Source organism: Phyllobates terribilis, unplaced genomic scaffold (assembly GCF_046119375.1).
Source record: "Phyllobates terribilis strain yellow unplaced genomic scaffold, ASM4611937v1 Scaffold_110__1_contigs__length_5578470, whole genome shotgun sequence".
NCBI classification, from domain to species: Eukaryota; Metazoa; Chordata; class Amphibia; order Anura; family Dendrobatidae; genus Phyllobates; species Phyllobates terribilis.
The window spans coordinates 1,159,981-1,185,120 of record NW_027362870.1 but is presented as its reverse complement, the minus strand read 5'-3'; the positions used below and the strand labels follow the sequence as shown (position 1 = coordinate 1,185,120).

The 25,140-nt window shown below is 54.6% G+C and overlaps 1 long non-coding RNA gene across 1 annotated transcript in view; it reads right to left on the bottom strand.

Annotated features, from left to right (window-relative positions):
• The window catches only part of LOC141201382 (uncharacterized), a 1,200,242-nt gene that overhangs the window by 567,297 nt on the left and 607,805 nt on the right, over positions 1-25,140 (bottom strand). The window lies entirely within an intron of this gene.

The following is a 25,140-nucleotide window of genomic DNA, read 5'->3' as shown; positions in this document are numbered from 1 at the left end:
TATGGAGCCCGCCCGCCCCATGTCCTGACTGTGGAGCCCGCCTGCCCCATGTCCTGAAAGTGGGGCCCGCCCGCCCCATGTCCTGACTGTGGGGCCCGCCCGCCCCATGTCCTGACTGTGGGGCCCGGCGGGCCCGCCCGCCCCATGTCCTGACTGTGGGGCCCGCCCGCCCCGTGTCCTGACTGTGGGGCCCGCCCGCCCCGTGTCCTGACTGTGGGGCCTGCCCGCCCCGTGTCCTGACTGTGGGGCCCGCCCGCCCCGTGTCCTGACTGTGGGGCCCGCCCGCCCCGTGTCCTGACTGTGGGGCCCGCCCGCCCCGTGTCCTGACTGTGGAGCCCGCCCGCCCCATGTCCTGACTGTGGAGCCCGCCCGCCCAATGTCCTGACTGTGGAGCCCGCCCGCCCCATGTCCTGACAGTGGGGCCTACCCGCCCCATGTCCTGACTGTGGGGCCCGCCCGCCCCATGTCCTGACTGTGGGGCCCGGCGGGCCCGCCCGCCCCATGTCCTGACTGTGGGGCCCGCCCGCCCCATGTCCTGACTGTGGGGCCCGCCCGCCCCGTGTCCTGACTGTGGGGCCCGCCCGCCCCGTGTGGGGCCGCCCGCCCCGTGTCCTGACTGTGGGGCCCGCCCGCCCCGTGTCCTGACTGTGGGGCCCGCCCGCCCCGTGTCCTGACTGTGGGGCCCGCCCGCCCCGTGTCCTGACTGTGGGGCCCGCCTGCCCCGTGTCCTGACTGTGGGGCCCGCCCGCCCCGTGTCCTGACTGTGGAGCCCGCCCGCCCCATGTCCTGACTGTGGAGCCCGCCCGCCCAATGTCCTGACTGTGGAGCCCGCCCGCCCCATGTCCTGACAGTGGGGCCTACCCGCCCCATGTCCTGACTGTGGGGCCCGCCCGCCCCATGTCCTGACTGTGGGGCCCGGCGGGCCCGCCCGCCCCATGTCCTGACTGTGGGGCCCGCCCGCCCCATGTCCTGACTGTGGGGCCCGCCCGCCCCGTGTCCTGACTGTGGGGCCCGCCCGCCCCGTGTGGGGCCGCCCGCCCCGTGTCCTGACTGTGGGGTCCGGCGGGCCCGCCCGCCCCATGTCCTGACTGTGGGGCCCGCCCGCCCCATGTCCTGACTGTGGGGCCCGCCCGCCCCGTGTCCTGACTGTGAGGCCCGCCCGCCCCGTGTCCTGACTGTGGGTCCCGCCCGCCCCGTGTCCTGACTGTGGGGCTCATCCGCCCCGTGTCTGGACTTTGGGGCCGCCTGCCCCGGGTCTAGCCCCGTTTCCGGTCTGTGGGGCACGCCCGCCCCAAGCTTGGACTGTGGGGCCCGTCCGTCCCGGGTCTAGCCCCGAGCCTGGACTGTGGGGCCCGGCCGCCCTGTATCCGGACTGCGGCCGCCCAGTGTCCGGACTATGGGCCCGTCCGCCCCGTGTCTGGACTGTGGGGCCGCCTGCATCGGGTCTAGCCCCAGGTCTGGACTGTGGGGCCCCCCGCCCGCCCCAAGTCCGGACGGTGGGGCCGCCCGCCCCGAGTCTAGCCCCAGGTCTGGACTGTGGGGCCCCCCGCCAGCCCCGGGTACGGACTGTGGGGCCCCCCGCCCGCCCCATGTCCTGACTGTGGAGCCCGCCCTCCCCGTGTCCTGACTGTGGAGTCCGCCCTCCCCGTGTCCTGACTGTGGGGCCCGTCCGCCCCGAGCCTGGACTGTGGGGCCCGTCCACCCCGAGCCTGGACTGTGGGGCCCCCCGCCCGCCCCGGGTACGGACTGTGGGGCCCCCCACTCGCCCCGAGTCTGGAATGTGGGGCCGCCTGCCCCGGGTATGGACTGTGGGGCATGTCCGCCCCATGTCAGGACTGTGGGGCCCGTCCACCCGGTGTCTGGACTGTGGGGCCGCCTGCCCCTGGTCTAGCCTCAGGTCTGGACTGTGGGGCCGCCTGCCCCGGGACTAGCCCCGTGTTCGGACTGTGGGGCCCGTCCGCCCCGAGCCTGGACTATGCGGCCTGTCCGCCATATGTCGGACTGTGGCTCCCCCCGTGTCCGCACTGTGGGGACCGTCCACCCCGTGTCCGGACTGTGGGCCGCGTGCTCCGGGTCTAGCCCCAGGTCTGGACTGTGGGGCATGCCTGCTCCGTGTCCGGACTGTGGGGCCCGTCCACCCCGTGTCCGGACTGTGGGCCGTCTAGCCCCAGGTCTGGACTGTGGGGCCGCCTGCCCCGGGATTAGCCCCGTGTTCGGACTGTGGGGCCCGCCCGCCCCGTGTCCTGACTGTGGGGCTCGCCCGCCCCGTGTCCTGACTGTGGGGCTCGCCCGCCCCGTGTCCTGACTGTGGGGCTCGCCCGCCCCGTGTCCTGACTGTGGGGCTCGCCCGCCCCGTGTCCTGACTGTGGGGCTCGCCCGCCCCGTGTCCTGACTGTGGGGCTCGCCCGCCCCGTGTCCAGACTGTGGGGCTCATCCGCCCCGTGTCTGGACTTTGGGGCCGCCTGCCCCGGGTCTAGCCCCGTTTCCGGTCTGTGGGGCACGCCCGCCCCAAGCTTGGACTGTGGGGCCCGTCCGTCCCGGGTGTATTCCCGAGCCTGGACTGTGGGGCCCGGCCGCCCTATATCCAGACTGCGGCCGCCCGGTGTCCGGACTATGGGCCCGTCCGCCCCGTGTCCGGACTGTGGGGCCGCCTGCATCGGGTCTAGCCCCAGGTCTGGACTGTGGGGCTCCCCGCCCGCCCCAGGTCCGGACGGTGGGGCCGCCCGCCCCGAGTCTAGCCCCAGGTCTGGACTGTGGGGCCCCCCGCCAGCCCCGGGTACGGACTGTGGGGCCCCCCGCCCGCCCCGGGTACGGACTGTGGGGCCCCCCGCTCGCCCCGAGTCTGGACTGTGGGGAAGCCTGCCCCGGGTCTGGACTGTGGGGCATGTCCGCCCCATGTCAGGACTGTGGGGCCCGTCCACCCCGTGTCTGGACTGTGGGGCCGCCTGCCCCTGGTCTAGCCTCAGGTCTGGACTGTGGGGCCGCCTGCCCCGGGACTAGCCCCGTGTCCGGACTGTGGGGCCCGTCCGCCCCGAGCCTGGACTGTGGGGCCCGTCCGCCCCGGGTACGGACTGTGGGGCCCCCCGCTCGCCCCGAGTCTGGAATGTGGGGCCGCCTGCCCCAGGTCTGGACTGTGGGGCATGTCCGCCCCATGTCAGGACTGTGGGGCCCGTCCACCCGGTGTCTGGACTGTGGGGCCGCCTGCCCCTGGTCTAGCCTCAGGTCTGGACTGTGGGGCCGCCTGCCCCGGGACTAGCCCCGTGTCCGGACTGTGGGGCCCGTCCGCCCCGAGCCTGGACTGTGCGGCCCGTCCGCCATATGTCCGGACTGTGGCTTCCCCCGTGTCCGGACTGTGGGGACCGTCCACCCCGTGTCCGGACTGTGGGCCGCGTTCTCCGGGTCTAGCCCCAGGTCTGGACTGTGGGGCATGCCTGCTCCGTGTCCGGACTGTGGGGCCCGTCCACCCCGTGTCCGGACTGTGGGCCGTCTGCCCCGGGTCTAGCCCCAGGTCTGGACTGTGGGGCCGCCTGCCCCGGGATTAGCCCTGTGTTCGGACTGTGGGGCCCGCCCGCCCCATGTCCTGACTGTGGAGCCCGCCCTCCCCGTGTCCTGACTGTGGGGCCCGCCCGCCCTGTGTCCTGACTGTGGGGCCCGCCCGCCCCGTGTCCTGACTGTGGGGCCCGCCCGCCCCGTGTCCTAACTGTGGGGCCCGCCCGCCCCGTGTCCTGACTGTGGGGCTCGCCCGCCCCGTTTTCAGACTGTAGGGCTCGCCCGCCCCGAGTCCAGACTGTGGGGCCCATCCGCCCCGTGTCCGTACTTGGGGCCGCCTGCCCCGGGTCTAGCCCCAGGTCTGGACTGTGGGGCCACCTGCCCCAGGACTAGCCCTGTGTCTGGACTGTGGGGCACGCCCGCCCCGAGCCTGGACTGTGGGACATGCCCGCCCCGAGTGGGAAAGGGGAGCCTGTCTGCCCCGGGCCTGGACGGTGGGGCCCGTCCGCCCTGAGCCTGGACTGTGGGGCCCGTCCGCCCCGAGCGTGGACTGTGGGGCCCGAGCGTGAACTGTGGGGCCCGTGCGCCCGAGCCTGGACTGTGGGGCCCCCCGCCCGCCCCGGGTCTGGACTGTGGGGCCGGCTGGCCCCGGGTCTAGCCCCGAGCCTGGACTGTGGGGCTGCCTGCCCCGGGACTAGCCCCGCATCCGGACTGTGGGGCCCCCTGCCCACCCCGTGTCCTGACTGTGGGGCCCCCCGCCCACCCCGTGTCCTGACTGTGGGGCCCCCCGCCCGTCCCGTGTCCTGACTGTGGGGCCCCCCGCCCGCCCCGTGTCCTGACTGTGGGGCCAGCCAGCCCCGTGTCCTGAATGTGGGGCCCGCCCGCCCCGGGTCCGGACTGTGGGGCCCGCCCGCCCGCCCCGGGCTACTTTCAGTGGTATGTCAGCCGATTGTGGTTTGTAGGCTTCTTTTCTTTACTGTCTCAATGCTTCATTAACTAGCAATTCTGCTGATATTGGTAAGAATGACTTCCGGGTGATAACGGCTGATCCTATCAAACAACAAGGAGGTGCCTTAATAAAGTACAGTCCTGAGGGTAGCTGGTGAGGCCAACAAATTTCCAGTCCATCCCTCATACTTAGATGTTAAAGGCAGACCTGTTCAATGTGCTATCCATGTCCCAGTTTGGCCTCTTGTTGGTAGGAGGTGTAAATGGTTGCTTTAAACAGAATGAAGCTATTTTAAGTCTGATGTCGGGAGTCTCAGAATGGACTGGTCGACATTTTACTTAGCAAAATATTTATGTCCCAGTTATCCTTCTAGTTGAAGTTGGTCATGGTTGTGATTAGTAGGGGAGTAACGACTGCGGTCGCAGCAAGTCACAAAGGCCCGGAGGATCAGGGGCCTGCCGACACCAGCAGAACCTTTAATTAGATGTGTGTCCTCCTACGCACATCCAGTTGAAGTGTATTGCTGTGGACATACCTATTGGGTCCTTTAGCGACAATGCATTCTGTCGGCCAATCATAGGCCAGCACATGACGGGGCGCATGGCAGTAACGTCATGCACTCCCGTCACAGGCCGAAGTCAGCTGCCTGCTTCACAACAGGACTTGCGGAGCGGGAGTGAAGGGAAGGTGGGTAGAGTATTTAAATATTTATTTTAAATAAGTTGCCATACTACTATATGTAGCATCGGCGTCTCTGCCCCCTGCTAGGCAGAGACGCCGTCCCATTCACCTCCTCGCTCCCCGCTCTGCGTTCACCAGCGCTCCTCTTCCTGCAGCCGGCGCGCGCAGCTCCCCGGGCACTGTGCTTAGGGCGCGCTCGCTCCCTCCCTCTTAAAGGGGCCGCGTGCGCCGTCCTAAGGAGTCCTCGGCCAATAGCCGAGGGTCCTCCCATATATAAGGCACCTCCTCCAAAATGGAGGTGCCCGAGCAAAAGTTGTTGCACAGTGTTTCTGACTTCTGCTTCAGCCCTCAGGTCCCGCTGCTAGCCTGACTACCAGTCTTGCCCACCAGCCTGTTACCTGCCGTGCCTGCCAGCCCGCTCACCTGGGAGCACTTGCCTGTTGCCTGCCTGGTACCTGCCGTGCCTGTCAGCCCGCTCACCTGGGAGCACTTGCCTGTGACCTGCCTGTTACCTGCCGTGCCTTCCTGGAGGCTCCTGCCTTCACTTGCCGTGACCACTTGCCAGCCCACCTAGAGACTCCTGCCGTCACTTGCCGTGACCACCTAGAGACTCCTGCTGTCACTTGCCGTGACCACCTGCCAGCCCACCTAGAGGCTCCTGCTCGCCAGCCTGCCTGCTGTGCCTACCTGCTATTCCGGTCAGTCCCTGCCATCTGTACCGTGAAGGTCACCTGCTCCCTTACAAGGTCATCCCCAGAGTAGCACCTGGTCCCTCGGCTCGGTCCCTCCCTGGTCACGGAGTCGTTAGCCGCCGTACGACCAGGGTCGGTCCGGGTTGATACTTAGTTACGCCCCTCTGGGTCCCTCCTTGCACCATAGCACAGAGTTTCCACCCCCCGGACCCGTAACACTATATATGACTATGAGGTGCTTTATACTACTATATATGACTACGGGGTGCATTATACTGCTATATGACTATGGGGTACATTATACTACTATATATGAATATGGGGTATACTATACTACTATATATGGCTATAAGGGTGCATTATACTGCTATATATGACTATGATGTACATTATACTGCTTTATATGACTATGGGGGTACATTATACTGCTATATATGACTGAAGTACAATATAGTGCTATATATGACTATAGGGTGCATTTTACTACTATTTATGACTATGGTGGTGCATTATACTACTATTTATGACTATGGAGGTGCATTACACTACTATATATGACTATGGGGGTTGTATTATACTACTACGGATGACTATTGGGGTTGTATTATACTACTACGGATGACTATAGGGGTGCATTATACTTCTGTATATGACTATGAAGGTGTATTATACTACTATATATGACTATGTGGGTGCATTATACTACTATATATGACTATGGGGGTGCATTATACTGATATGACAGTGGGGTGCATTATACTACTATATATGACTATGGGGGTACATTATACTGCTATAAATGACTATGGGGTTCTTTATACTACTATAAATGACTATGGGGTGCTTTATACTACTATATATGACTATGGGGTGCTTTATACTACTATATATGACTATGGGATGCTTTATACTAGTGTATATGACTATGGGGGTGCAGTATACTATTATATATGACTATGGGGGTACATTATACAACTATATATGACCAGGAGGTGCAATATACTGCTATATATGACTATGGGGTGCATTATACTACTATATAAACTATATGGGGGTACATTATACTGCCTTATATGACTATGGAGTGCATTATACTGCTTTATGTGATGATGGGGGTGCATTATACTTCTATGGATGACTATGAAGTGTATTATACTACTATATATGACTATGAGGATGCATTATACTACTGTACATGTCTATGGGGTGCATTATACTACTATATATGACTGGGGGTGCATTATACTGCTATATAGGACTATGGCTTGCATTATACTGCTATATATGACGATGGGGTGCATTACACTGCTATATATGACGATGGGGGTGCATTATACTGCTATATATGACTATGGAGGTGCATTATACTACTATATATGACTATGGGGTGCATTACACTACTTTATATGACTATGGAGGTACATTATATTACCATATATGACTATGGGGGTGAATTATACTGCTATATATTATGATGTGGTGCATTATACTACTATGTATGACTGTGGAGGTGCTTTATACTTTATTGAAAACTATGGGGTGCATTATACTACATGTATGACTAGGAGCTGTGCATTATACTTTATGGACGACTATGGGCTGTACAGTATATTATATAGAGGAGAATGGGATGCATTATACTATATGGAGGACTATGGGATGCATTATACTATATGAAGGACTATGGGAAGTGCGTTATACTTATGCTCTGGAGCCCCATGACTTGAATGTACACCCCTGGTGAGTATAATGGCTTAGTTTTTTTTTTATACAATAAAGAACAGCGGCAGAATGGGGGACATATTCGGGATATATATATTCAGACTCTAGTTACACCACTGGTCATAAGACACATGAAATCATTGTAAGTTCAATTAATATTCGGGGTCTGGAGTCATAAATTGGACTGGTTGGCGTTTAAGTTGGTTAACCATTTAGTTTCCAGGTTATCCTTTAAGTTGGATTTGTAAGTTGGGTATGGCTGAGCTGAGCAAAACCAGTGTAAGTCCAGCTGCTCCTCCTGGTCCGGTGTCATAGGATGGACTGCTCAGCATTTAAGCTGATAAACATCTACATTTCAGTTTACTCTCCTTGTTGGAGGTGCAAGCTGGACATGGCTGCAATAAGCTGAATAAAACCACTGTAAGTCCAGTTAAGGCTCCTAGTTGGAAGAGATGGCCTTGTGGACACAAAGTGATTAAACTGTAAATGCCCCAATCTACCCTCCTGGTATGGAGTGGTAAGATGAGCTTGATGGTGTCATGTTGGACAGCACTACAGTGGAGAAAATAAGTATTTGATACACTGCCGATTTTGCAAGTTTTCCTACCTACAAAGAGTGTAGAGGTCTGTCATTTTTATCGTAGGTCACTTCATCTGTGAGAGACAAAATCTAAAAATCAGAAAATCACATTATATGATTTTTAAATAATTAAATTGCATTTTATTGCATGAAATAAGTATTTGATCACCTACCAACCAGCAAGAATTCTGGCTCTCACATACTTGTTAGCTTTTCTTTAAGAAGCCCTCCTACTCTGCACTCATTACCTGTATTAATTGCACTTGTTTGAACTTATTACCTGTATAAAAGACACAAGGCTGGGATGGGCTACAGGACAATAAGCAAGCAGCTTCACGAGACGCCAACAACTGTTGGCGCAATTATTAGAAAATGGAAGAAACACAAGATGACTAAGTCTTCCTCGGTCTGGGGCTCCATGCAAGATCTCGCCTCGTGGGGTAAGGATGATTCTGAGAAACGTCAGGAATCAGCCCAGAACTACATGGGAGGACCTGGTCAATGACCTAAATAGAGCTGGCACCACAGTCTAAAACATTACCATTAGTTACACACTACGCTATCATGGATTAAAATCCTGCAGGGCACACAAGGTCCAGTGCTCACCCCAGCACATATCCAGGCCTGTTTGAAGTTGTCAATAACCATCTGGATGATCCAGAGGAGGCATGGGAGAAGGTCATGTGGTCAGATGAGATCAAAATAGAACTTTTTGGTGTCCACTCCACTCACCTTGTTTGGAGGAAGAAGAAGGATGAGTACAACCCCAAGAACACTCTCCCAACCATGAAGCATGGCGGGGGAAACCTCATACTTCGGAGGTGCTTTTTTTTGCAAAGGGGACAGGACGACTGCAATGTATTGAAGGGAGGATGGATGGGGTCATGTATCTTCCTTCCCTCAGTAAGCACGTTGAAGATGGGTTGTGGTTGGGTCTTCCAGCATGACAATGATCCGAAACACACAGCCAGGGCAACCTAAGGCGTGGCTCGATAAGAAGCATTTCAAGGTCCTGTAGTGGTCTAGCCAGTCTCCAGACCTGATCCCAGTAGAAAAGCTTTGGAGGGAGCTGAAACTCAATATTGCCCAGCAACAGCCCCGAAACTTGAAAGATCTGGAGAAGATCCGTATGGAGGAGAGGGCCAAAATCCCTGCTGCAGTGCGTGCAAACCTGGTCAAGAACTACAGGAAACGTCTGACCTCTGTAATTGCAAACAAAGGTTTCTGTACATAATATTAAGTTCTATTTTTCTATTGTATCAAATACTTATTTCATGCAATAAAATGCAAATGAATTATGTAATGTTAATCATACAATGTGATTTTTCTGGATTTTATTTTTAAACTTGGTCTCTCACAGGTGAAGTGACCTACGATAAAAATTACAGACCTCTACATTCATTGTAGGTGGGAAAACTTGCAAAATCGGCAGTGTATTAAATACTTCTTTTCCCCACCGTATACCAGTCTGCCCTCCTAATGGAAGTTGGATCTGGATTCGCCAGTGTGGGGCTGATAAACCATCAATGTCCCAGTCTATCCTCCTAACTGGAGGAGCATGATGGACGGAGTTATACCGGTTCTAGTGAAAATATTCCAAGACCAGCATATCCTCTTGGTTGAAGTTGGAAAATGGACATATTAGAAATTAAGTCAGTGAAGCCATTATACCCAATAAGTATTTCAGGATTGAAGTCCTAAAATTGCTAGATTGAACTAAGTGGTGAGTTGGTTAAATATCCGGTCAATGTGCTTTTTGGGTGATTAAAACGGCAATTCTGCAATAAATATACAAGGGGAAGAATTGATGGATGAGTTAAAATGTCCACTTACCTGTCAGACTCCTGTAGCAAAGGAGTAACCTCTCCGCTAGTCAAGACGAATGCCTTCTCACTGCGTTTCTTCAGACGACTTAACGTTCCGCCCTATGGGACAAACCCAAAAAAAAAAAGATTGGTGAAGTCTGATTGAAATAAGGTATTAAATATTCTGGTTTCTGGATCCCCTTTGGCATTCTGGGATGCTCAATCTACACTTTATAGCAAAAAGTGGGGTAGATATTTTTGAACCATTAGGTGGTCATTGACACTGGAAGGGTTTCTTACTGTCCAGACCTTCGCCTTAGGGGGGCCTTACTTCAATGGAAAATATCAACAATATTGTGTTTGTGATCCAATTCTCTCGCATGCGAGATTCGGATCACAGGTGTGGAGAAGATGGAGCATTTAATTTCTCCATCTTCTCAATTGTGTGAGTCAGCCGGCGTATATTGGACTGCACTCAGATGCGTTCTGAGTGCAGTCCGATGTTTTTCACGTATCCATAGACTTGTATGGGCGCGTCGTCTGATATACTCTGCCAATTGCAGCATGCAGCAATTTTTTTCTCATGCCGACTTGGCATGAGAAAATAAACACTAGTTGGCACTGCCCCATAGTATAACATTGGAGTGAGTGCTATACTCATCCGAGTTATATGCCGGCTACTCAGCAGTGTCAGCGATCCCTAAAGGCATCACCTTGACAATCACAGCAATAAGCACATGACACAGACGTGTTGGCTCTGATTTTTTGGGGGGCAAAATGGTGCAGTGCTGAACTTCACCACAGACACCCCTAGCTACATGATGTGTAAACAGGACCCCAAGATTGTGTGAAGAGACGCTTACCTGGACCAGTCTCCTTCAAGCTGTCCGGGGTTAAAGACATAAAATGATTCCGGTTTAGAAATGTGCACATTCTATTTCATCTGTGATGTCATGGAATGTCGATGATGTCACGCGCCCTGTGATGTCATTAAAACTCTCACTGCTTTTTATGGATCCAGTTTACAACATCAACAACAAATTAATTCAATAAAAAGACAAAACCCCGACCTCATTTTATAATTCTATGACGCACATTTAAAAGGAGCCTTTTATTTTATCTATATTACCTACTGCTCTATGTACTAAAATAACACCCAGGACCCCATACTGCCATTCCTGACCCCAGTAACCTACAACTCCAATGTCCCCCCGAATTCAACAGGAACAAAAGAGCTGACAACAGAGAATGATGGCATACGCTACTAAATTTCTGTTACAAAGTGCTGTAATTCTACCACGTCAATGGCAAAACGATCCAAAAATGGAGCCCCATAAAGATGTCCCAACTTGAGCCCCCCCTATCTACATGCCTTACTAGAGCATAGGGGTGACATAGGGGGCGAGCGCCATTGTAGTCTGCCATAGTGGGGAGCCAGTGCAAAGAGCTGGAAGACCCCCAACAAATATGTATCATCACATTGTCATCCTCCTACTATAGGGGGCATGGAAAACGCTGCTTCCCCAGCAATATAGCAGCTCATTGCTGGGGGTTTAGCTGCCATACTTGTTAATATCAACAGATCATCAGTGACTCCTCATTTAGGTAAGGGGTGGTCCTGAAAATGTCTTATTACAGAGTGTTTCTGGAGAGCCATGATAAATCCGGGGGATACGCTATAAGTATACCAAAGCTTAAAAGTAATGTGCTCCCTACCTGGACTCGTCCTCTTCCAGCTGTCAGATCCTAGTGACACAAGATGGCTCTGGTGCAGAGCTTCATACATTCTACTCCAACTGTCATGTCTATGATGTCATGTGCATTGTGATGTCATCATGGCTCTCACTGTTATTTCACATTTACAACCACAAGAAAAAGTTGATTTTAATTGTTTAAAAAAACAAAACTAAAAAACATTGTGGGTAATTGCAGCCTGTGATTATTTTACACACTATCATTAATATTTGGGGGGATTAGTCAGGTCCTTCGCCTTCCCCTCCTGCACTGCACTTTATATGTTGTATATTATAATAATGGACAATCCACAAGCCCTGCTTGTAGAATATGTAATATATATACAGTACAGACCAAAAGTTTGGACACACCTCATTTAAAGATTTTTCTGTATTTTCATGACTATGAAAATTGTACATTCACACTGAAGGCATCAAAACTATGAATTAACACATGTGGAATTATATACTTAACAAAAAAGTGTGAAACAACTGAAAATATGTCTTATATTCTAGGTTCTTCAAAGTAGCCACCTTTTGCTTTGATGACTGCTTTGCACACTCTTGGCATTCTCTTGATGACCTTCAGGAGGTAGTCACCGGAAATGGTTTTCACTTCACAGGTGTGCCCTGTCAGGTTTAATAAGTGGGATTTCTTGCCTTATAAATGGAGTTGGGACCATCAGTTGTGTTGTGCAGAAGCCTGGTGGATACACAGCTGATAGTCCTACTGAATAGACTGTTAGAATTTGTATTATGGCAAGAAAAAAGCAGCTAAGTAAAGAAAAACGAGTGGCCATCATTACATTAAGAAATGAAGGTCAGTCAGTCTGAAAAATTGGGAAAACTTTGAAAGTGTCCCCAAGTACAGTTGCAAAAACCATCAAGCGCTACAAAGAAACTGGCTCACATGAGGACCGCCCCAGGAAAGGAAGACCAAGAGTCACCTCTGCTTCTGAAGATAAGTTTATCTGAGTCACCAGCCTCAGAAATCGCAGGTTAACAGCAGCTCAGATTAGAGACCAGGTCAATGCCACACAGAGTTCTAGCAGCAGACACATCTCTTCAACAACTGTTAAGAGGAGACTTTGTGCAGCAGGCCTTCATGGTAAAATAGCTGCTAGAAAACCACTGCTAAGAACAGGCAACAAGCAGAAGAGACTTGTTTGGGCTAAAGAACACAAGGAATGAACATTAGACCAGTGGAAATCTGTGCTTTGGTCTGATGAGTCCAAATTTGAGATCTTTGGTTCCAACCACCGTGTCTTTCTACGACGCAGAAAAGGTGAACGGATGGACTCTACATGCCTGGTTCCCACCGTGAAGCATGGAGGAGGAGGTGTGATGGTGTGGGGGTGCTTTGCTGGTGACACTGTTGGGGATTTATTCATAATTGACGGCATACTGAACCAGCATGGCTACCACAGCATCTTGCAGCGGTATGCTATTCCATCCGGTTTGCGTTTAGTTGGACCATCATTTATTTTTCAACAGGACAATGACCCCAAACACACCTCCAGGCTGTGTAAGGGCTATTTGACCAAGAAGGAGAGTGATGGGGTGCTACGCCAGATGACCTGGCCTCCACAGTCACCAGACCTGAACCCAATCGAGATGGTTTGGGGTGAGCTGGACCGCAGAGTGAAGGCAAAAGGGCCAACAAGTGCTAAGCATCTCTGGGAACTCCGTCAAGATTGTTGGAAGACCATTTCCGGTGACTACCTCTTGAAGCTCATCAAGAGAATGCCAGGAGTGTGCAAAGCAGTCATCAAAGCAAAAGGTGGCTACTTTGAAGAACCTAGAATATAAGACATATTTTCAGTTGTTTCACACTTTTTTGTTAAGTATATAATTCCACATGTGTTAATTCATAGTTTTGATGCCTTCAGTGTGAATGTACAATTTTCATAGTCATGAAAATACAGAAAAATCTTTAAATGAGAAGGTGTGTCCAAACTTTTGGTCTGTACTGTATATACTAGATGGAGGCCCGATGCTGTCTCATCGGGAGGGCAGTAATGTCACGATGGGGGCAGGCTTTGCACAGTTGAGAATCTCTCCCCCCCATGTGCTCACCCACCTATCCACTCTCTCTTTCCCCCATGTGCTGACTTCTCCCGTCTGTGATCTCTTCTTTGACCTGTCTACCCGATGTGCTCTCCCCCTTGTCTGCTGTCTCTCTCCTTCCTGTGCTGTGTTCTCCCCTCATGTGCTGTCCCGTTTGAGCTGTCTCCCCCCCCCTGTGCTCTGCCTCTCTCCCCCATCTGCTGTCTTCTCCTCTTTTGTGCTCTCTTCTTTGACCCGTGTACCCCATGTGCTATCCCCCTTGTCTGCTTTCTCTCTCCCCCATGTGCTGTCTTCTCCTCTCATGTGATCTCTTCTTTGACCTGCCTACCCCATGTGCTCTCCCCCTTGTCTGCTGTCTCTCTCTCCTTCCTGTGCTGTGTTCTCCCTTCATGTGCTGTCCCGTTTGAGCTGTCTCCCCCCTGTGCTCTGTCTCTTTCCCCTCTGTGTGCTTTCTCTCTCCCCCATCTGCTGTCTTCTCCTCTCATGTGATCTCTTCTTTGACCTGTCTACCCCATGTGCTATCCCCCTTGTCTGCTTTCTCTCTCCCCATCTGCTGTCTTCTCCTCTTATGTGATCTCTTCTTTGACCTGTGTACCCCATGTGCTCTCCCCCTTGTCTGCTCTCTCTCTCCACCCCTGTGCTGTCTTCTTCCCTCATGTGTTCTCTCGTTTGAGCTGTCTCCCCACGCAGTAAATCAGATCGCCGCCATCTTTGTGCAGGCAGATAGCGGCGGTCACATTAAAACTGCGCATGCGCTCCTCCTGTACAAAGATGGCGGCAGTCAGTGAATCATTCGGCTGATCCCGGCGGCGGCGTGTTTGCGACAGTGTTCTGCTGGTGGTACCACGCAAGAGGCTGCGTACGGCGTATACCGTGTGTGTGGTGCGTACGGCGTATACAGAGTGTGTGTGTGGTGCGTACGGCGTATACAGAGTGTGTGTGTGGTGGTGCATATAGCATATACAGAGTGTGTGTGTGTGTGTGTGTGGTGCGTACGGCATATACAGTGTGTGTGGTGTGTACAGCGTATACAGTGTGTGTGTTGTGCGTACGGCGTATACTGTGTGTTTGGTGTGTGCAGCGTATACAGTGTGTGTGTTGTGCGTATGGCGTATACAGTGTGTGTTGCATACGGCGTATACAGTGTGTGGTGCGTACGGCGTATACAGTGTGTGTTGCATACGGCGTATACAGTGTGTGGTGCGTAATGCGTATGTAGCACCCTGAGGATTCGGCTGCTACAGGAGTATTGCACCTCAACCCAGAGGTGTGATATTCCACTCCCGGGTAAGGATGGAGTGTGGAACTGAGCTCAGATAGACTGCATGCACTACATACATCCCATTCCAGAGGAGCAGGCCGACGGCACTCCCACTTAGAAATGTGCAGGTGCGACCGAGCCTGTTCCTGGCTGGAGTGGGAGGGGGGAGGAACATCCCATGTAGTGTAGGGGCAGATAGGGGGAGCAGTCTGGGTAGTGGTAGGAGCTCATTGGGTGCTGGTCACCTGAGCTCACACATAGAGGGATATATAAGGAGGGCACCAACTTAGAATCAGGGTCAGTCAGCTGCAGAGGACAAGTCAGATGCAGAGAGCAGGAAACAGCAGCCCTGGAGAGAGAGAGAGTGGAGTGAAGAAAGACCCAGAGGGGGACAAAGAAGGGACCCAAGAACCCAAATAAGAACACCGGGTGAGGAGTCAGCAAGAGGGTACCGGAACCCAAGCTGGTGGGGGCAAAGACATTCCCCAGCCAGAGACCGGAGACCGTGGGCAGTGTCTGTCACGGTCACCCACTACATTCACCCTGAAGGCACACCACAGGAAGGGTCAGGGAACCTAAGGCCAAAGGTTGCCCAACAGAAGGCCCGAGGGAGCTGGACTTAGGTGAATCACTGGTGGGGACGGCTGAAGTAAGGACAGAGGGAGAGCTCAGGGCCACGCTCCGGACTTGTTTGGGGGTTGGCCGGATCCAGGACCTGGTGGACGCAGCACGGCTCGGGAGGTCACTTGGAGCTAGAGTGACCAGGAACATCTGCAGTAAGTAAAGACCCTTAACTGCACTACCCGAGTCTGTCATCATTACCGGCTGCACCGCACCACCACAACCCCCATCCTCTGCGCCTGTCCCCTCTGAGGCTATACCCCTCCCGTTGGGGGTTATCCCACCAAGCTGCGCATCCACCATCAGCCTCAGCGGACCCTGCTGCAGCGGCGGCCACAGTGACCGCATCACAACGGGTGGCGTAGTCGACACAACGAACTTTAATAACATCAGTAAAGACTGCCACATAACCCTGAGCTTGACGCCCTGGGCACGGGACCGGGTCACAGCCGCTCGGAGACTACAACCCCCCATCTGATCCGGTGCCGGGTATTCCCCTCAAAAAGGAATATGTCCCAGGGGGCGCGTCAACTTTGGCGTAGTCGGCAGGATTACGTGCCCGCAACACCCGGGTACTGCGTGCCTGAAGAAAAGTGCAAGTTTACCTCAGAAAGAAGACTCCTGCCGGTTCCGGAGGGTCCACGCCATCGGACTCCATCACCAGTCGTTTCCCGCCGATTGTCCGCCATTTCCAGCTTGTTCCCGCCATCTGCAGAGTTTCCCGCCACTGGGCGACGCTTCCCGCCAAAACCGCAGATTTCCCGCCTTGGAAGAGCAGCGGACGCCATTATGGGCGTGCCAAAGGAGGGCAAGAGGCCACATCCCATCGTGGGCCGGGACAGAAAATGGCGCCAAAAGTGGAAACCGCCCCCACCAGCGGAGACTGTGATGCTGGAGGTGTCTGTCAGCGTGAAAGAACTCCCCCTGGAGCTGACAGTCACCGAGTTGCCCCGGGACCGCCCTCGAAGTGGGAGGAGACGAAAGAAAAGAGCAAAGATGGGTGTCGCTTGGAGCAGGCTAGAACGAGCGCACCCGGAGGCAAGGTGTCCAGAGCGAGAGCACCCGGAGTCGAGAAGAGGAAGAGTAGACCCGGGAATGGAGCGGCAGCAGAGCAGCACCGGCCCGCTGGCCAGGAGCCTGCAGAAGGAAGAAGGAGGAGAGCAGAGCAGCACCGGCCCGCTGGCCAGGAGCCTGCCGGAAGCAGAGCAGAGCAGCACCGACCCGATGGTCAGGAGCCTGCTGGAGTCAACAACCCCGCTAGGCTTAGCGGAGATCCTGGCGCAGCTTCCCCGAGATCGGGAGTGCGCGCGGAGTGCCCTGGAGGGCCTCGCGGGAAGGATGGCCCGAGTGCAGAGGGAGATCCTGGCGGAGTGGGGCCGGGAGATGGCCCAGCAAGCTGGAATCCGTCCACGGAACCCGCTCCCTTGGAAGAAGACACCGACTACCTCTGCGGATGACGCGGGAGGACCCAAGGCCGGAGACGGCGCAGAAGAGGGAGCGAGACGTATGGCAGCAGGTAAGGGGGACGCCTATACCCCATACCGGAAGACCACCCACCTGCCCCAGCTCCCCGTCGCAGAGCCCGAAAGTCCCCCGGCCGTACCCGAGACCGCCATGACACCGCCACCGACTAGGCCCCGACCGGAAGCCGCCGTCGCGACCCCAGTGACGTCACGCGTCGTGACCCGGAGCGTGGCGAAGGAAGGGAAGCCTCCGGCCTGGTCGCAAGGCCTAGCGTTTCCGGGCGCCGCATCCCCAGCAGAGCCATCTACCTCCGCGGAGCCTCCGGCCTGGTCGCAAGGCCAGGTGGCCCAGGGTGCCGCCGTGTTAACAGTTCCATTTACCTTCCAGATGCCCCAGGCCTGGCCGCAAGGCCTGGGCAACCAGGGCGCCCCCACCATCGCGCCCGCACCCGCAACACCAAGGGTGCCATATCTGGGAGAGGACCCCTTCAGCCAGCTAGTGTGGCCGGACGGGCGGCCTTTCATCTGGCCCAAAGAATTCTTAGAACTGGAGCGACAAAAGAAGTTAGGTCCCCTGTGTGAGCCCCTGATCCCGGCTCCAAAGCCCGTGACTCGGGTCTCGCCTCCACTCGAGGAAGCCCAGTTCGTGTGGGACCCCACGGGAGAAGATTTGATGGGGTTCACCGGAGAGACTCAGGCAGCTGCAGCAGAGCGTACCGAGTGTTGCCGTCAACAGCTGGCAGAGTTCAAGAGAGAGCGGGAGGAGAGGCGGGCCAGAGAGCAATGGGCCCGGACCCGCAGCGCGGAGCAAAAGAGTCGGACCAGAAGGGACCCCTATGCAGCAGATCGTCCCCGTACCATCGGGACGGTAATAAAGTTTAATGCGCAGCATGGGTGGGGCTTTATAAAGGACCGGAACACCATGGGTGACGTCTTCGTTACCCGACGGGATGTCGAGTCTCACCTGCCAGAGGGTCACAAAGGCCGTGACCTCTACGTCGGTGACGAGGTAACGTTCACCCGGCACAAGTGTGCCAAGGGACCTTACGCCCTCCACGTGCATCGCCTGACAGAGGAGGAGTTGCGGTGTAGGGAGGAGGAGCCAGAAGACCCGGACGGGTTCAAGGCTAGAAGGTACTATGACTGAAATAGTACAAAGGAGATGTAAATAGTTACCCGTCGGGGTACCCAAGTAACCGTGGCTGCTTTAAAGTTTAGTCCCCGTTGGGACCAGTGAACAGTTTAATCTGTGTGTCCCCTACCCAAACCAGGCTGAGGACTGTGAGCAGCCATCCCATTCCCTTTACTTGGCCGGGGACTGAGAACGGCCAAAACTTCCCTGTACATAGTTGCGCTTCCTAAGGCGCCCCCTACTGGTTTTATGAGAAACTGCTTATCAAAAGACTGTCGCACTTTACCTGGTCACGAGTTGCACGGTGACCAGAGGAGGAAGAAAGAAAGAGACGACGAGAATGTTATAATGATGTCTATATGAAAAAGTTATATATATATAATATTTTATATGTTTTATATGTTTATAAAAATTTGTATGTTTTGGTGTTTTTGTCTTTGCAGCCCGAGGACGTGCTGTGATTTACCAGGGGGGAATGTAGCACCCTGAGGATTCGGCTGCTACAGGAGTATTGCACCTCAACCCAGAGGTGTGATATTCCACTCCCGGGTAAGGATGGAGTGTGGAACTGAGCTCAGATAGACTGCATGCACTACATACATCCCATTCCAGAGGAGCAGGCCGACGGCACTCCCACTTAGAAATGTGCAGGTGCGACCGAGCCTGTTCCTGGCTGGAGTGGGAGGGGGGAGGAACATCCCATGTAGTGTAGGGGCAGATAGGGGGAGCAGTCTGGGTAGTGGTAGGAGCTCATTGGGTGCTGGTCACCTGAGCTCACACATAGAGGGATATATAAGGAGGGCACCAACTTAGAATCAGGGTCAGTCAGCTGCAGAGGACAAGTCAGATGCAGAGAGCAGGAAACAGCAGCCCTGGAGAGAGAGAGAGTGGAGTGAAGAAAGACCCAGAGGGGGACAAAGAAGGGACCCAAGAACCCAAATAAGAACACCGGGTGAGGAGTCAGCAAGAGGGTACCGGAACCCAAGCTGGTGGGGGCAAAGACATTCCCCAGCCAGAGACCGGAGACCGTGGGCAGTGTCTGTCACGGTCACCCACTACATTCACCCTGAAGGCACACCACAGGAAGGGTCAGGGAACCTAAGGCCAAAGGTTGCCCAACAGAAGGCCCGAGGGAGCTGGACTTAGGTGAATCACTGGTGGGGACGGCTGAAGTAAGGACAGAGGGAGAGCTCAGGGCCACGCTCCGGACTTGTTTGGGGGTTGGCCGGATCCAGGACCTGGTGGACGCAGCACGGCTCGGGAGGTCACTTGGAGCTAGAGTGACCAGGAACATCTGCAGTAAGTAAAGACCCTTAACTGCACTACCCGAGTCTGTCATCATTACCGGCTGCACCGCACCACCACAACCCCCATCCTCTGCGCCTGTCCCCTCTGAGGCTATACCCCTCCCGTTGGGGGTTATCCCACCAAGCTGCGCATCCACCATCAGCCTCAGCGGACCCTGCTGCAGCGGCGGCCACAGTGACCGCATCACAACGGGTGGCGTAGTCGACACAACGAACTTTAATAACATCAGTAAAGACTGCCACATAACCCTGAGCTTGACGCCCTGGGCACGGGACCGGGTCACAGCCGCTCGGAGACTACAACCCCCCATCTGATCCGGTGCCGGGTATTCCCCTCAAAAAGGAATATGTCCCAGGGGGCGCGTCACGTATACAGTGTGTGGTGCGTACGGCGTATACAGTGTGTGTGTGTGGTGTGTACGGTGTATACAATGTGTGTGGCGCATATGCCGTATACATTGTGTGTGTGGTGCGTACAGCGTATACAGAGTGTGTGTGGTGGTGCGTAAGGCGTATATGTAGCACCCTGAGGATTCGGCTGCTACAGGGGTATTGCACCTCAACCCAGAGGTGTGATATTCCACTCCCGGGTAAGGATGGAGTGTGGACCTGAGCTCGGTAGGCTGCATGCACTACACACATCCCATTTCCGAGGAGCAGACCGACGGTACTCCCACTTAGAAATGTGCAGGTACGACCGAGTCTGTTCCTGGCTGGAGTGGGAGGGGGGTGGTACATCCCAAGTAGTGTAGGGGCAGATAGGGGGAGCAGCCTGGGTAAAGATAGGAGCTCATTGGGTGCTGGTCACCTGAGCTCACACATAGAGGGTGTATATAAGGTGGGCACCATCAAAGATCAGGGTCAGTCTGCCAGCCTTTTGCAGAGAGAAGTCAGAGGAGGAAGAGGAGCAGAGAAGCCCCAGAGAGAGAGAGAGAGAGAGTGGAGCAGAGAAGGAAAGACCCAGAGGAGACAAAGAGAGGACTCTGAGAACCCAAATTCAATCCCCGGGTGAAGAGTCGGCAATAGGGTACCGGATCCCAAACTGGTGGGGGCAAAAGCACACCCTAGCCAGAGACCGGAGGCCGTGGGCAGCGTCTGCCACGGCCACCCACCACATCCACCCCGAAGGCATACCACGTGGAGGGTCAGGGAACCCAAGGCCAAGGGTCTCCCAACAGAAGGCCCGAGGGAGCTGGACCTAGGTGGATCACTAGTGGGGACGGCCAGAGGAAAGGACAGAAGGAGAGCTCAGGGTCACGCTCCGGACTTGTTTGGGGGTTTGCTGAATCCAGGACCTGGTGGACGCAGCACGGCTCGGGTGGTCACTTGAAGCTGGAGTGACCGGAACATCAGCAGTGAGTAAATACCCTAAACTGCACAACCCGACTCTGTCTTCATTTAACATCTATGCTGCACCACCACAACCCCCATCCTCTGCACCTGACCCCCTGAGGCTATACCCCACCCGTTGGGGGTTATACTACCAAAAGCTGCACCAACACCATCAGCCTCAGCGGACCCTGCTGCAGCGGCGGCCATAGTGACCGCAATACAACGGGTGGCGTAGTCGACATTAAGAACTTAATAACATCTGTAGGACTGCCACATACAACTGAGTTTGACACCCTGGGCACGGACCGGGTCACAGCCACTCGGAAGACTACAACCCCCATCTGATCCGGCTCCGGATATTCCCCTAAAGAATATGGCCCAGGGGGCGCGTCATATACAGAGCGTGTGTGGTGCATATAGCGTATACAGAGTGTGTGTGTGTGTGGTGGTGCGTACGGCATATACAGTGTGTGTGGTGTGTACAGCGTATACAGTGTGTGTGTTGTGCGTACGGCGTATACTGTGTGTGTGGTGTCTGCAGCGTATACAGTGTGTGTGTTGTGCGTATGGCGTATACAGTGTGTGTTGCATACGGCGTATACAGTGTGTGGTGCGTACGGCGTATACAGTGTGTGTTGCATACGGCGTATACAGTGTGTGGTGCGTACGGCGTATACAGTGTGTGATGCGTACGGCGTATACAGTGTGTGTGGTGCGTACGGCGTATACAGTGTGTGTGTGTGGTGTGTACGGTGTTTACAATGTGTGTGGTGCATATGCCGTATACATTGTGTGTGTGGTGTGTACAGCGTATACAGAGTGTGTGTGGTGGTGCGTACAGCGTATACAGAGCGTGTGTGGTGCGTATGGCGTATACAGAGTGTGTGTGGTGGTGCATACAGCGTATACAGTGTGTGTGGGGGGGTGCGTACGGCGTATACAGTGTGTGTGTGGGGGGTGCGTATGGCGTATACAGTGTGTGTGGTGTTGCATACGGCGTATACAGGGTATGTGTGTGTGGTGCTTACGGCATATACAGTGTATGTGTGTGTGTGTGTGTGTGTGTGTGTGTGTGTGTGTGTGTGTGTGTGTGGTGCGCAGGGTGTATACAGAGTGCGTGTGTGTGGTGGTGCGTACGGCATATACAGTGTATGTGTGTGTGTGGTGCGTACGGCGTATACAGTGTGTGTCTGTGGTGGTGTATATGGCATATACAGTGTATGTGGTATGTACGGCCAGGGGCATGCATAGGAATCATGGGGCCCCATAGCAGAAGCTCTAATTGCCCCCCCCCCCCCCAAAAAAATTAAATAATTGTCGGGGTCACCAAAGATCAGATCTCACAACTTTCCATCTTTACATAGTAATTTTCCTCCTGCTGACGTCCTAGATCTTTTTCATTGCCCCATAAAGTGTGATGCCAATAAAAGGGCCCCCCAAACACAGTATAATACCCCCATGGTGAATTCCTCCACATGCACAGTATAATGACCCTACTGTACCCCACCTCAACTCCCAGGGTAAAGTATGCTGTCCCCAACACAGTATGATCCCCCAACTGTGAGCCGCTAGAGAGGATGGTACATAATAAGGGAGGGTGTTATACATAATAAAAGAGGAAACTATATAACTAAGGATGGCGCTATACATAATAAGTGAGTACACTATATACTAAGGGACTGTGCTATACATAATAAGGCTACATTCCTGCATCTGTGTGCAGTGTCGGTGTGCTGCCCTGCATTGAGCATGTCCTATTCTAATCCTCAATATTGGATCAGAACAGGAGATTCTCTGACCCTCTTAGATCTCATTCTCAGATCCGTGATTTTCATGGATGTGTGAATGGATCTATAAAACTGTACGAGTCCGTGAACCATCCGATAAAAAGATCTGGCAGCACACGGACATTTCACACAAATGTGAGAATGTGGCCTAAGGGATTTTACAGATAACATTATCCCTCCTAGTCACACAGTGCAGATACAGAATAATATTTACATCCAGCCACTTACCGCTGACGTCTCATCTGATCAGAGTCGGTTTCTGCTGCTTCTCCATCTGGTCAGACCTTCATGTCAACATCTCCCAGCCACGACTCGTCTTGTCACGATGATCTCCAGCCTAGAAAATAACAAGGTCACATATTGTATGTATACATGTGTCTCCCCCGCTCTGCGTCCTCGAATCCAGATATGTAACCCCCCATTAATATACTATTAACCACCTAGTAATCAAAATATAAAGTGATAAGCAGCACTGTGCCCCCCATTAACTATAATCTGCACCGGCCAATAATATAAATTATTCAGTCTCTGTGACTCTCCCCAATTAACTGTAAGGCTATGTGCACACGGAAAACATACAAGGCTTAACAGTACAAGCAAAGTGAAACCCCCATAATTGCTTTCTCCCAGCACCCCCATCATTGCTCTCTCCCAGCACCCTCGTCATTGCTCTCTCCCAGCACCCCCATCATTACTCTCTCCCAGCACCCCCATCATTACTCTCTCCCAGCACCCCCATCATTGCTCTGTCCCAGCACCCTCATCGTTGCTCTCTCCCAGCACCCCCATCTTTGCTCTCTCCCAACACCCCCATCATTGCTCTCTCTCTTAGCACCTGCATCATTGCTCTGTCCCACCACCCCCATCATTGCTCTCTCCCAACCCCCATCATTGCTCTGTCCAGCACCCCCATCATTGCGCTGTCTCAGCACCTCCATCATTGCTCTCTCCGAGCCCCCCATCATTGCTCTGTCCCAGCACCTCCATCATTGCTTCCTCCCATCATTGCTCTCTCCCAGCACCCCCATCATTTCTCTGTCCCAGCACCTCCATCATTGCTCTCTCCCAGCCCCACATCATTGCTCTCTCCCAGCCCCCCACCATTGCTCTGTCCCAGCACCCCCACCATTGCTCTCTCCCAGCACCCCCATCATTGCTCTCTCCCAGCACCCCCATCATTGCTCTCTCCCAGCACCCCCATCATTGCTGTGTCCCAGCACCCACGTCATTGCTCTGTCCCAGCACCCTCATCGTTGCTCTCTCCCAGCACCCCCATCTTTGCTCTCTCCCAGCACCCCCATCATTGCTCTCTCTCTTAGCACCTGCATCATTGCTCTGTCCCACCACCCCCATCATTGCTCTCTCCCAACCCCCATCCTTGCTCTGTCCAGCACCCCCATCATTGCGCTGTCTCAGCACCTCCATCATTGCTCTCTCCCAGCCCCCCATCATTGCTCTGTCCCAGCACCTCCATCATTGCTTCTCCCAGCACTCCCATCATTGCTCTCTCCCAGCACCCCCATCATTTCTCTGTCCCAGCACCTCCATCATTGCTCTCTCCCAGCCCCACATCATTGCTCTCTCCCAGCCCCCCACCATTGCTCTGTCCCAGCACCCCCACCATTGCTCTGTCCCAGCACCCCCACCATTGCTCTCTCCCAGCACCCCCATCATTGCTCTCTCCCAGCAACCCCATCATTGCTCTCTCCCAGCACCCCCATCTTTGCTCTCTCTCTTAGCACCTGCATCATTGCTCTGTCCCACCACCCCCATCATTGCTCTCTCCCAACCCCCATCATTGCTCTGTCCAGCACCCCCATCATTGCGCTGTCCCAGCACCTCCATCATTGCTCTCTCCCAGCCCCCCATCATTGCTCTGTCCCAACACCTCCATCATTGCTTCTCCCAGCACTCCCATCATTGCTCTCTCCCAGCACCCCCATCATTTCCTCTCAGCACCTCCATCATTGCTCTCTCCCAGCCCCCCACCATTGCTCTGTCCCAGCACCCCCATCATTGCTCTCTCCCAGCACCCCCATCATTGCTCTCTCCCAGCACCCCCATCATTGCTCTCTCCCAGCCCCCCACCATTGCTCTGTCCCAGCACCCCCATCATTGCTCTCTCCCAGCACCCCCATCATTGCTCTCTCCCAGCACCCCCATCATTGCGCTGTCTCAGCACCTCCATCATTGCTCTCTCCCAGCCCCCCATCATTGCTCTGTCCCAGCACCTCCATCATTGCTTCTCCCAGCACTCCGATCATCCATCATTGCTCTCTCCCAGCACCCCCATCATTTCTCTGTCCCAGCACCTCCATCATTGCTCTCTCCCAGCCCCACATCATTGCTCTCTCCCAGCCCCCCACCATTGCTCTGTCCCAGCACCCCCACCATTGCTCTGTCCCAGCACCCCCACCATTGCTCTCTCCCAGCACCCCCATCATTGCTCTCTCCCAGCAACCCCATCATTGCTCTCTCCCAGCACCCCCATCTTTGCTCTCTCTCTTAGCACCTGCATC